This window comes from Symphalangus syndactylus, chromosome 16 (genome assembly GCF_028878055.3).
Source record: "Symphalangus syndactylus isolate Jambi chromosome 16, NHGRI_mSymSyn1-v2.1_pri, whole genome shotgun sequence".
NCBI lineage: Eukaryota > Metazoa > Chordata > Mammalia > Primates > Hylobatidae > Symphalangus > Symphalangus syndactylus.
The window spans coordinates 23,851,731-23,865,548 of NC_072438.2; the positions used below are offsets into that span (position 1 = coordinate 23,851,731).

The 13,818-nt window shown below is 47.1% G+C and overlaps 1 protein-coding gene across 1 annotated transcript in view; it reads right to left on the reverse strand.

Moving 5' to 3' along the window:
• The window catches only part of PROM1 (prominin 1), a 152,420-nt gene extending 143,871 nt beyond the window's left edge, over positions 1 to 8,549 (reverse strand). Inside the window, exons 1-3 of the mRNA XM_063619404.1 lie at positions 8,449 to 8,549; positions 7,338 to 7,527; positions 5,031 to 5,113 (exon numbers count right to left, since the gene is read on the reverse strand). The gene's annotated coding sequence lies outside the window, so the exon portion shown is untranslated. The remainder of the gene's footprint in view (positions 1 to 5,030; positions 5,114 to 7,337; positions 7,528 to 8,448) is intronic.
• Positions 8,550 to 13,818: the final 5,269 nt, after the last annotated feature.

Consider the following 13,818-nt stretch of genomic DNA (forward strand, 5'->3'; position numbering starts at 1 on the left):
GAAGGAAGGAATGGAGGGAGGGAGGGAGGGAGGGAGGGGAGGGAGGGGAAAGGGGGGAGGGGAGGGAGGGAGGGAAGAAGGGATAGAGGGAGGGACGGAGGGAGGAAAGGAAGAGGTATAGGATTTAAACCTGCCAAGAATGCTCTCCCTCCTCCTCTGGGGTCAACTGAGCCTGAGCTCACTTCCACTGGGTGGAAGACAATGGATTCTATGGGGGTTTCTATATTTGATGTTCATGTCTACCTTTAGCACATAGTGTGTGTAGACTCATATTCTCCCCTCAACCACAGATTCTTCATTCGGAAGGGTCCAGTTCCAGTTACTGCACAGCTGATAGAGACAGTGAGAGGCTGGGAGGAAAGAGGATAGATTTCACATCCAGGGCAGAGCAAATGATTTCCTCCCTCTCATTCATCTGCCCGTTGTTTCATTTAACAAATACTGACTGTGTGTCAGATACTGTGTAGTATCTCATCTAACCCTCACGAACCACACAATGATGGAGGCATCGTCCCATTTTCCAGATGAGAAAGCTGAGGTTCCAGAGGTAAGGAAATGGCAGAATGAGAATAAGTCTGTCTCCTTTGGTCTAGCACTGGATCATTATTGATCAAGCACTGATTATTATTATTGTTATTATTTTAAGAAACAGGGTCTTGCACTGTCACCTAGGCCGGAGTGCAGGGGTATAATCACAGCTCACTGTAGCCTCAAACCCTTGGGCTCAAATGGTCTTCCCTCCTCAGCCTCTGAAGTAACTGGGACTACAGGAATGCACCACCACATCCAGCAAATTTTTTAAAATTTTGTTAAGGTGGGGGGCTTATTATGTTGCCCAAGCTGGTCTTGAACTCCTGGCCTCAAGTGATTTTCCCACGTTGGCCTGCCAAAGTGCTGGGAGTACAGGCATGAGCCACTGCACCCAGCCCACTGATTATTTTTTAAGTCATCAAACATGTTTTCACTTGACTGGTGGGAAATTATCTAATGTATTCCATAAATTTACCCCAACAAGGCAGAGAATGAAAAAGTCTGAAAAGTTGCCCTATTCTTAGATCATAGTGATAAGAAGGTGGGGTTAGTCAATCAGTTACCCCTATCTGAGGGTGCCAACTCCCTGCCACACACTATTCTTGGGGCAGGTCATCACTCATGTGGTGTTCTTGGAGCACCTTTTGCTCCAAAGTGTGGGCACCACAGTTTTCTGTGCAGAAGCAACATTGCCCTGATGCACTCTTGTGTTTCAGAAGGAAAAATACCAGCCAGGGATGCAGAGAGCTGGGTCTGGTTCCACCTCTACCATCTACCAGATGTGTGACTTCAGATAAGCTGATTAACCTCTCTGAGCTTCTGCCTCTCCTTTCAGGAGCCCTGAGAATGCCCTCATCTCTGCTTGTGCTCCTTTTGAGTGTTCCTTAATTCGCACTTGGTCAAAGTTTGTCAGGGCAGAGCTATTTACAGTTGTCCAGGAAGCTCAACTTTCAGTGAAAGTTCTGGAGACTTCCATTCATCCCTCAAAATAATTCACATAAATAAATATCAGGCTCAGATGCAAAGTTTCTTTTTATAATAGAGAGGGGACATTTGAGACGGAACTGTTGCTGTGCTGAAATAGCCACTACAATCATGCTTTTGCCTCCTCTTTGACCTTTCTGTTCTGGGAACCTCTTTTGGGAAGGAGTCCCTGAGAAATGTATTTCCAAAACTTATTTGGTGATAAGATTCATCTGGGACACTTGAATAAACAAACAAATAAACAGAACAAGAATCCCAAGTCCATCTTCTGAAGCTGTGATTCTGTAGGTTCAGGTGAGTATTCTTTTTTTTTTTTTTTTTTTTTCGAGACAGAGTCTCGCTCTGTCACCCAGGCTGGAGTGCAGTGGCGCGATCTCGGCTCACTGCAAGCTCCGCCTCCCGGGTTCACGCCATTCTCCTGCCTCAGCCTCTCCGAGTAGCTGGGACTACAGGCGCCTGCCACCACGCCCGGCTAATTTTTTTGTATTTTTAGTAGAGACGGGGTTTCACCGTGGTCTCAATCTCCTGACCTCGTGATCCGCCCGCCTCGGCCTCCCAAAGTGCTGGGATTACAAGCGTGAGCCACCGCGCCCGGCTGTTCAGGTGAGTATTCTTACAAGTGTCCCCGGGCCTGGGTAATTCTTGTGGTCAGACAGACTGGGGGAGCACTTGCAGATCCTGGAGCCCTGGAAATGAACCCAGCATCCAACCCTGTCATTTAATAGTTGGGGAAACCGAGAACCAGAAAAACTGAATGTCTTACTCACCAGCTGTCACCAGCTGAGGCTAAACTGAGACTTGAGTTAAGGTCCAGGGGCCAGGAAGATGTTGGAAGCAGGAGTTTGATCCTTGATCTGCCCGCTTAGTAGCTGTGTGATGTTGGCAAGTATTCTGTTCACCTCACAAAGTATTCCTTATCAAGGGTCCAAATATTCAGGACAGTCGTGGTGCCATCAGGTTTTTGGGATTGTGCACTTGGCTTAAGTGCTGACGGTTGAACAAGAGAGACGTTGACCTGGCCTTGGTGACTGGAGCCCAAAGAAGGAGGCCAAAAAGAGCAGGTACTCCCAAAAGTGAGCAGTGTGACCAAAGTAGAGGGGGGAACCCTAGGCTGTACAGAGCCCCACCCAGGCTGGTCTGCGAGAGGCAGGAGTGGCTTCCCTGAGAAACAGAAGGTTGAAGATGGTTAAGGTGACCAGGTCTTAGCCAGATAAAGAAGTGGAGGAGAACACCACAGGCATCAGGGAAGTGCACATGGGCCGGGTAAGTAACAGAAACATGGTCTCGGGTGGAATCACCAAGTAAGAGAGAGAGAACAGAAGGCAACTCCAAGGTAGCAAGGCAATGCAGAGGGAGGCTGGTGCAGATCATGCAGGATCTCGTGGGTGCCTGTGTATATGTTCCATTTTAAAGGCAGAACGAAGTCACCTGAGGATCCAGGACAGGGTCACAGTGCCATCAGAGTTTGGAGGCACATTTGTGAGCTGAGAATCATCATCTGAATATGGTGGGGGGTGGGGTGTTCCTGATTTGCCTCCTGCTTTCTCTCTGACCCCTCTGTGGTCTAATTCTCCACCCAGTGGCCCTAGCAATGCTTTAATAATGGAAGCCAAATTCTGTCATGTCTTTGCTCAACTGCCCTGATGGTTCCCATCTGATATAGTTTGGATATTTGTCCCCTCCAAATCTCATGTTGAAATGTGATTCCCAATGTTGAAGGTGGGGCCTGCTGGGAGGTGTTTGGATCATGGGGTGGATCATTCATGCATAGTTTGCTGCCTTCCCAGCAGTAAGGAATTCATGTGAGATCTGGTTGTTAGAAAGAGTCTGGGACCTCTCCACTTCTCTCTTGCTTCCTCTCTCACCTTGTGACATGCTTAATCTCCCTTCTTCCACCATGATTTTAAGCTCCTGAGTCCTCACCAGAAGCAGATACTGGTGCCATGCTTCCTGTACAGCCTGCAGAACTATGAACCAAATAAACCTCTTTTCTTTATAAATTACCCAGTCTCAGGTATTTCTTTAGAGCAACGCAATACAGATTAACACACTATCTCATTCCTCACTCAGCACAATGTGCAAAGTGCCCAGTGTGGCCTGTAACTATCTGTCCTAAGCCCCAACACCCACAACTTCCCCATTCTAACTGGGCACCAGTCGTGCTGGCCTCCCTCAACATCAGGCAGTCTGCCTCTCAAGACCTTTGCACTGACTGCTCCCCATGCCTAGGGGCAGAGGGGTAAGCCCCAGACACCCCCACAGCTCCCTCACTCGCCAGGCCTTTCTCCACTGCCTGCCACTCGCCGACCCAGCAGCTCAGCTTTCCTTTGGTGCACTCACACCTGTCATCACTTATACGCATTTGCCCAATTCTTTCCTGAATGCTTGCCCATTAGAAGGTAAGCTCCATGGCAGCAGGAACTTGGGTCAGTTTGCTTCTGCCCTCCCCATCGTCTGGCACAGAGCCACCAGCCAATAATATTGTTGGGTCAATGGCTGAACAATACCTACCTTGAATGTTTATTGAAAAGCTTGAAGAATAGAATTATTATACACATAGCACTAGTTGCAATACGTGGTCAGTGAGTAGAAGCTTCTAATTTCTTTCTATTGCATCCTCCCTTCCAGACTTACAATTAGAAGTTATTTCCAGGACATCAGTCACCCCTGGGCCCCAGCTGACTGCACTAAACCCTCTGCCTTGCCTGCCAGCACCTGGCTCTGTCCTTGACTGAGCTTGCTGTTTGCATTTCTCTGGTGTTAGCTTAGCTGTGTCCCTAGGGAAGGAGATGGCGGGCGGGATGGGGGAGTGGCGGGGCGGGGGGTGTGCAGTTACTGTACAGTGCGTTGGGATGGTTGGGAAGCTGGTGCCTCTCAGATCCAGTCATTGCTCTGGTTCCTCTGGACCCTGTGTGATCAGAACCTAGAGGTGGTCATCACACCCATGTGACACCAACTGCATGCCAGGGCATGTAATGAATCAGGACCATTGTGCAGGGACAAAAAAAACCAAAGCCTTCCTTGAGCCTTGACTAATAGGTTCTTCCCCACCGACCCCAGCACAAATAGACTGTGCTAATCTGGATGTCGCTGGCAGTGTGGACTTGGGATCATGCGTGGAAGCCTGCTTTCCTCCCCACTTCCTATAGCATGGCTTGAGATTCCCAGAGATAGCAAGGCTGTTTGTAGTAGAAAGGCCCAGATGACAATCTGAGAGGGCTTTCTCCTCCTTCTTTCTTGACTTACAACTCACATGGTCTCAAATAATAAATGGAGACATTTGCAAGCTTCTTTGAGAAGGCAGAATTGCAAACTGTCAAGGAGTCTGATATGTAGTTCAGGATGTTTAACCTGAGAGGCTCCTGGATCGCTAAGGGATTTGGACGTGGGCCCTGAACTTGTATGCAAAGCGTGGGTCTATTGCGGATATTTGTGGAAAGAGGGTCCGCTGCTTTTCTCAGATTCTGAGAAACAACCTGTGAAAACGTCTGGCCTAGAGATGAGAAATGACTCACCTGACTCACAGAATCACTGGCCGCCCAGCCTCCACCTCCACGTCTGCTGCTATCCACAACCTGCGTCTGCAAGGTCATTGGCACTGTTTAGAACAAATGATGAGCAAATCAACGACAGCAAAGCCAAGGGCTATGAAAACCACGCTTAGGGAAAAGAAAATACGTCAACGCGTTAACCATGATTGCCTCTATGAGCAGCGGGGCAAAAATCTTTTTCTTATTTCTTCCCTATTTAATTTTTGTGTATTTTCCAGATTTTCTATGAAAAGCATTTAAATTTAATTATCACCAAGAGGAAAACTTTAAGAAAAACAAATAACTGTAAATATATAAATGTGGCTCCATCCAGCCCTTCTTTATATAGTTTTTTAGGTTTTTTAAAAGGGTTACTATTGTTCAAAGTTTACAGGTTAGATATTTTGGGAATCAGCTTTTCTGGGGAGAAAAAGCATGAAAGTTTTAGAATGCATCCATTTTCACTCTGGAAGCATTTAGATGAAGAAGGAGTTAGTGGACATGCTTTAAAGGACAATTTTCATGCTCTGATATGTTCTATTAAATGGCAAGCTGCATCCCTTGGAAAGATGCCTTTTTACGACTAGTTTCGATGTTGCAAAGATTTTGGTTCCCTTAACTATTGTAAAGTTTTACTTCTTTAGGGACCAAGCTAAATTCAGTGAGCTACGTTTGCCCTAAGATACTACGCCAGGGTAGCCCTCTATTTTCCTACACTTTAGCTTCAATGGAGGTTTTCAAATACGAATTCTAAACTGTTGCTTCAGCTGATAAACTCAAAGTGACAGCTATTAAACTCAGTATTTATAAGATTTCCTAGAATAAATTTAATCGTCATAGGAATACTTACAGTCAGCTGTCACTGTTGCTATAAATACCTCTCTTGCCTTCTCAAGTCCCAAGTGAGCCAACACTAGCTCTGGCCTCAAGAAAAAAAGTTAACCAGGTATCACCAATCTATGTGACCTCACCGTAGTCAATTGTTTTGATTCACCTGGGGTAGTTCTCTGTGTAGTTTAGACTCTCTCCACACAAAAAGACTATATAAAAGTATTCTCATCCTCATGGAGAAAGGACACATGGCTTTTATTTACCCTTTGGCATGTTAAAACCAGGCTTCCAAATCTATGCCTGATGTGTAGCTATGCTGTCTACTAGAATCCCATCCTGAATTTGTAGGGATAAAAATAATTTAAATGAGTATAAGTCATTTTGTCTTTAAATATATAAATCTGACTTCAAACCCTGGCTCTGCCTCTCAGTAGCCGTGTAACCCTGGGCAGCTCACATAACTTCTCTGACCATCCTGTACAAAACAGGGATAGTAATACACTTCAGTAAGATTGCTGGGAGGGTTTTTGGAAATAAAGTATATTATTGCATTATTACTCCAGTGTGTAGCATACAGCACACATTCAAATTCACTTCATTTTCCCCATCTAATTCTCAGAGAATAATGTCAATTTTATTCAATTAAGCAAACATTAATTGGGCATTTGTTATGTGCAAATTACTAGAGATACCAGCACTTCATTCATGCCTTTAAGAATCCCAGCCGGGTGCTGTGGCTTGCACCTATAATCCCAGGGAGGCTGAAGTGGGAGGCTCGTTGGAGGCCAGGAGTTCAAGACAAGCCTGGGCAACATATGGAGACCTTGTCTCTGTTAAAAAAATAAGAAAAAACTTAGACAGGCTTGTGCCTGTAGTCCCAGCTACTCAGGAGGCTGAGTAGGGATGATGCTGGAGCCCATAATTTGGGACTGCAGTGAGCTATGACCATGCCACTTTCCTCCAGCCTGGGTGACAGAGTGACAGAGTGACAGAGTGAGACCCCGTCTCAAAAAAAGAAAACAAAAGCAAAAACAAACAAACAAACCAAAAGACCTCCCTATCTTCCAGGGAGGATAGAGCCTTTGTCCTTTTTTATGTCTTAATTACATCAGATTTTAAAAATGCCTTAATCAAAGTATCAAGAAAAGGTTCTGGGATCCAAGGAAAAGGAATATTAGTTTCACCTGGTATGATTTTACAAAAATGGTTACAGAGCCTCCAGTTGGTCCTTGAAGGATGAATATGTTCCTGCCTTAAAGAGGAGTGAGATTTTGGAAAGCTGAGAATGAAGAGGGAACAGTAAGATGCAACAGCAAGAACGCAGGCAAGGAAGAATAAATGTATGGAGTGGAGTCAAAGAATCCTCTGAAGGGACAGATCTTGAGAGAAATGACTAAGTAACAGAAAGATAGAGGGACAGATAGGAGAAAGGGCCAGGTGGAAATAATCGTGACTTTTCACCATTGCCTCTGGAGTGTTCCCACTTCTTGAAGCAAAAGTCTTAGAACTGTAGTAGAAGCTAAGTTGACACCTGTTGTCTTCATTCGCTCAACAAATATTGATTGAAACTTCTATGTGACAGGTCCTATTTGAGGTGCTTGGAAGTCAACAGTGGTCAAGATACAGTTCCTGTCGTCATGGTGCTTACACTCTACTGTGGCAAACAGACAATAAAGAGAGAAACAAATAAACGTACTGTAGAATATAATCGTAGGAAATTAGTGTTGTGTAGCAAGAGAATGTGTAAGGGATAGATAAGAGTTGTTCTTTTCCATGGGGTGGTCAGAGACCTCTCTCTCAGATATTTGAGAGGACTTGAGTCCTGAGGGAAGCACGTTCCAGGCAAAGTACAGTGCAAAGGCTGGGAAAAAGGGGCCGGCTTCATGTGCTTGGGGAACAGCAAAGAGGCCTGGATGGGTCCAGTGCAGGGCTAGGAAACGGGAGCAAAGAGATATGGAAGAGCACTGATAAGGTTTCCCAACCCCAAGTTCTGTAACCCACTCTCTGCTCCTGCTCTGACTCTTGGAGTCTGGAGTTTGAACCTAGGCTTTCTGGGACAGATCGTCTTGGCTCCCTGCTGGCTCCCTCTGTCCTTACAAACAGCCCTGACCCTCGGCACACAATCCTTGACACCAGTCTTTGGGCAGAAAACCCACTGAGAGGGGCTTCAGTCCCTGGGGTGGCTCTGCCTCCCTCACTGGCATCCTGATCAAATGCTCCCCTCGATTCTCCAAGGTTGGCAGCAGCCAGGGAGATTCTCCACCATGGGAGGGCCTTTCCCTCGGGGACCTCATAGTGCCATCGTATCCCTGGCATGGCGAGGCTTGCCTGTTCTTTAAACTCTGATCTATACCCGAACACAGACTCTTCCCTCAATTTGCCCCAACCCAAATGAGATCAAACCGATTGTTTAGCAAGATTTTAGAGAAGACCTAAACATAAACAGAGTAACTGACAACTGCCCACTGCTGCCCACAGCTGCTCTCAGAACCCTCAAGGCTGCCCACAGCCATCCCCTGCCTGGCTCAGCCTCCTCCAGGGCAGTGGCCACCACCTCCATCACTCCCATCACCTGGCACCCCTCCTCTCTATGCCTGGGAACTCCTAGGGTCCAGATCCAGGAGAAAGGAGCCCACAGAGAAGAAAGCAGCAACTTCTACCAGGCTAAGGCCCACCTCCAAGCTACTTCCTGTCCCAGCATCCTCCCCTTTCTGCCTGATTGACATTGGGAACAGCCACTCTCTGGGGAGACACTGCCCAGCACCCTGGAAGCTTGCAACTCCCCTCAATCTCATCAGAACATCAGAGCAGTGTCCTCTCAGGGTCATTCCTGAGATCACCGATATCCCCGCAGAAGGGTTTCTCATGGCCCCATTTGGTGCACTTGGATTTGGTCTGTCCCTGCCCTGAGCTGCTTAGGGTGGGAACTTCCACCTGGTCTGGCCCCTCAAAGACCAGCTCAGCTCACCAGCACCACGCAGCACTGGGAGTCAGGAGCCTGGCAAGGCAGCCTTCCTGCCCACACTCTGCCAGGACAGATGCTGCATCTTTGGGAGGCAGCTTGGGGGCAGAGTGGGCTCACAGAGGGTTTCTTGAAGACCTGCTCGACTCAGCGGGGGAGCGAAGTGGTTCCTTTTACCCATCAGGATCTGGCTGAGGAACTCTGACCCTATTTACAAGACAGATACTAAAGTCAGTGGTGCAGAGCAGTGCAAATTCAAGTGGGATGTGAAGGGAATGGAGCCTGAATGAGTTGCCAGGAGAACAGAGACAGAGAGAGGTCATACTGCATTACATAGTTGTACACACCAATATTGAGTATATGTAAACTTGGTAAAGAAGATACAAGAGCAAACTCTAATCCAGACATAGAGGCTGTGATTAATTCTGATTTCCAAGATGAAGGGCCATTGCTGAGGAATGGAGGTGGTGGGGGGTTGAAATGCAGATTGGCTGACTCTGGGCCTGGGAGTTTGGCTACTTCAACAGACTGCTTGTGAAGTGAAGAGGTCCGAAGCATGAGGAAGAGAAAACAGGGTCTGGAAGAATTCACCCAGCCTGGGTGCCCTATGACATTTTATGCTGAGTTGGGACCACTATGACATTTTATGCTGAGTTTATGGCATGTGTCCCTCACAGTGTACAGTGGAATCATCTGTAGTAGGGTAGGGAGTCACCCAGCAAAAATCCTATGTGAGTTGCTTCTATAACCCAGGCAAGATGAGGACAAAAAACGTCCCCGAAAGGAAGCCTCCCTTTCCTCTAGGAGAGTGACATTTATGAAAGCTTACCCATCCCTGATTTCCTGTCATCACTGCAGCTACCCTGTTACGGGCTAAATGGTGGGCCCCAAAAACTCATACATTGAAGTCCCAATCCCCAGTACCACAGAATGTGACCTTATTTGGAGACAGGGTGTTTATAGAGGTAATTTGTTTAGTTAAAATGAACTCATTATGGTGAACCCTAATCCATTATGGCTAGTGTCTTTTTAAAAAGGGAAAATTTGGACATAGAGACAGACATGCAAAGAAGGAAGACAACGCGAGGAGACACAGGGAGAAGGCCACCTACGAGACAAGGAGAGAGGCCTGGGACACATCCTCCCTCAGAGCCCTCAGAAGGAACTGTTGCAATCTAATCACTCCTTAGTTCAGCTAGGTCCAAGTTCTTGACATGCAACCAAGAAGAGTAAGGCACCTGGCCCACAGAGTTTTATTAAGCAACAGAAAATATCTCAGCAATGAGAGGGAATCCAAGGAGAGTTAACAAAAATGGGGATGAGTTCCGGGTCTTTATGTGGCAAAGACAAGGAAGTCTTCTGTGGGTTCTGCCCACGTGAGGGGTAAAGGTCCCCCTTGGGGATGTTGCATCTGTGCAGGCCAAGATGAGGACATTTTTATTGTCCTCATCTTTCCCAGGTGGTAGAAGCAACTCATGAAAGATTTTTGCTGGGTGGCTCCCTACCCTATTGCAGGTTATTCCACCATACACTCTATGAGGGGCTGGCCATAGTGACTTCATCTTGGTTATCACTCATGAGTGCCTAAGTGAAACCTACATCAGGGGAGGGGGGGAGTGGAAGGGCTAAAACACAATGCTAATGACATGTTAATGACATTATAATGAGCTGGGTTAAGTTAAGGACATTTAGGTTGATTTATTGCGCCTGCACCTAGGTCGGCACAGTCCCTTCTGAGCAACATCCTGGCATTAGGGGAAATTCTTAACCACATTTCTTTCCACTAGCAACCGGGGTAGTGCAGGTGCTATCCCACGGGTATTTTTCCACTCCTGAGACCCTCCCTCTCTATCTGGCTAACCAGCCTCTAACTGCCTTCTCTCTCAGAACCAACCCTGCAACATCTTGGTCTCAGACTTCTGGGACAATACATATCTTGTTTAAGCCACTTGGTCTGTGGTACTTTGTTACAGCAGCCCTCAAAAACGAAGCCACACTCCATGAGAGAGGAGTTATTATCTGTTTTGCGGATGAGGACACTGAGGCTCAGAGAGGTTGGATGTTCCCCTCAAAGGCCCTCAGATCCAGTAAGAGGCAGGGATTTTGGCTTCCATGAAATTTTCCACTGCACTGAGCTGCTCCTCTAGAGGCAGTCAGAGGTTTGGGGTCCCTGGGGTTTTCCCACACCTGGCACAGGCTGCACTCTCGTGCTGTAAACAGAGAAGGCTCTGTAATTATGATTGTTCTCCACTCTTCTGTGGTTAGGTAACAATGCTGCCAATTATCTCCCTGGTGCTTACATGGGACGAAGCACCTGCTTCTCTGAGGGGATGCCAGGATCCCATTCCTGGCAACCAAGACGATGAAAGGCCCAGCAGTGTGTTTCCTTGTTTACATTGCAAAGCTGAAGGAAGCCTTGGTTGTGAGGCACCAGCTCTTTCAACCCGAGCAGCCCTTCACCCACCTCAGCCTCTCACACCTCTGCGAGCCAGAGGCTGGGCTTTTATTTCCCCCTATCACAGACAATGAAACCCAAGCTCAAGGAAGCAGAAAAACTCACCCAAAGTCACCCAGCTAGTTACTGGCAGAGCTGAGAGTCAAACACAACCTTTTATTGTCTCTCCATAGAATTCGTCCAGTAAACATTACTGAGCACTTGCTGTTTGCACTGAGGAAGGCATGGAAGAATGAAATCATGAACCAGCCTTTCTACACCATCTGGAGGTGTCTCCTCTGAGTGTCCTTAAGGCTGCCTTACCAATTTGGTTTCCCAAAAGTGTTGAAACGGAATCAGGGTGCTCCTATGTCAGATGCCCCAAGACCCACAGGCCCTGAGGCTACAAGGCAGGTCTGATGTGACCACAGTACCTTGCCAGCTTGTTCAGAACAGGCTTTTCCCAAGAGGCAGCAAACCAGGCAGAAAATTCCAGGTCAGAAGATTGCTCCGGACATCCAGGTTCTATTCCCTATTTCAATAATCCTGTGAGAGCAGCTTTCCAATTTTTTGCTCAGTGAGGGTCCGGGGTAGCAGGTTTGAAAGATGGAGGGGGTTTAAGGGGGAAAATGATTCACCTTTAATGTCCACATTACAGGTAAAGAATTTAATGATTATGTTCAGAAACAGGCACATTTATTCATTCCCCCATCCTGCTGGGCCCTGAAGGGACTGTTGCCAGGATGAAGACAGGATTCTGGGCTCTGAGCCGTCAGTGGAGTGGAGGATGGAGGTAAAAGGCAGGCCCAAGAAAAGGCCCGCAAGGCACCAAGGGACCTGATGAGTGCCTCCTCCTCCTCAGGGGTTGTGGGACCACAAACTGAGGGTCCGGCCCCTCCCAGAGGGTCAGGGAAAGCTTCAGCAGGGGAAGTTCTCAAATGAAGCTTCTCCCTGGAGGAGGATGAAAAGGAAAGGTACTTCCAGTGCATCAAGTCACTGAATAGGAATTAGCTACCTGCATGACCCCACCCCCCTCTCTTTTTATTTTTATTTTTTTTTTACATTGAGGTTAAATTCACATAACCAAAAATTAACCATTTAGAAGTGAACAATTCAGCAGCATTTAGCATATTCACAGTATTGTGCAACCACCACCAGTGCCTAGTTGCAAAACTTTTCATCCTCCCAAAAGGAAACCTGTTCCCATCAAGCAGTTGCTTCCCATTCCCCCACCAATTCCTTGACAATCACCAGTCAGCTTTCTGCCTCTATGGATTTACCTCTCCTGGGTATTTCAAATAAATGGAGTCACTCAACACCCCCTTCTTAAAAGCATGCAGAGCATCAGGCTAAGGGCTGGATTGGGGTTTCTGTTTTTCTGTATTTTAACCACTGTTGAGACCATTTTGTGTGTGATAATCAAAGTTACACATTCTGTGGTAGAAAACCTGGAAATGGAGAAAAGTCCAAAGATGAAACTTAAAATGACAAATTTTCACTCTTTTATTATTTTATTTATAGAAAGATAGAGCATATTAACTATGCTAATACTTCAGAGACACACCTTCCATTTTCCCCCTTGTGCAAAGGTGGATGGGCAAACAGGCTGCAGTGTGCCCTGGACTGGTTTCTTAAACTCTCTGTATCTCATTCCCTCACGTGTAAAATGAAGATGTGACTTGTACCCACTTCATAGGTTTATTGGGAGGATAGAATGGGTGAAAATGGTGTGAGCCACAGAGCAGTGCAGCACACATCAGTTATCATGTTTTTCTGTGCAACTCAATGACACGAGGCTTGTTATATCTCCAGAGGAGGAAACTGAGGAGTCAGGAAGGTGTCAAGTAACTTGCCAAATGACAAAAGGAAGCAAAAATTCTTTTCTGAGTACCTCTATGTGCTATAGGTCATTATTGTCGGCCCATTTACCAGAGCGGGAAATTGAGGCACTGAGAGGTTGAGAGTGTCCTAAGTCACTCAGCTGTTTCAGGGCAGAGCTGATCAATATGGCAGGCTTTGTATGTTCCTCCATCCCGCCCCACTGCCTTTTCCTGCTTGGCAATGCCCCTTGTCTGTGACTAAGAGTCACCCGGCCAGGGCCCCTCACCTCTGGGTGGTTCCAAGCATCTGCTTCTGCCTTCCTGCTTGTCCAAGGTTGCTGTTTACCTCTTCTCTGGCTTCTCGCTGTGGTCATCTCCCGGCTATAACTGCAGGCACTCTTGTAGTGCTTCCAGGAAGCAGAGGCAGGGGCCAGCTCTGTGGAAACAGGTGTGTTGGTCCCTGAGTTTCTGTCCTCAGAGTGTCTCAGGCACTGCTCTGAAGCTTCACAGGGCCCTCAGGCGATCCCAGGCCAAGAGACACTGTCAGTGTCAGATACTGAGCCTGCCCGACCAGAAACATCTTATATAAGCCTCCCAACTCTGCCCTGGAAGGGTTAGGCCCTCAGAAATACAGGAAAAAGGCCCGAGGCGTTGTTGAGCATGGAAGACACTGTCTGTCTCAGGTCTGGCTTCTCATCCAGAGATGCCAAGAGCTCAGGGTGGTTG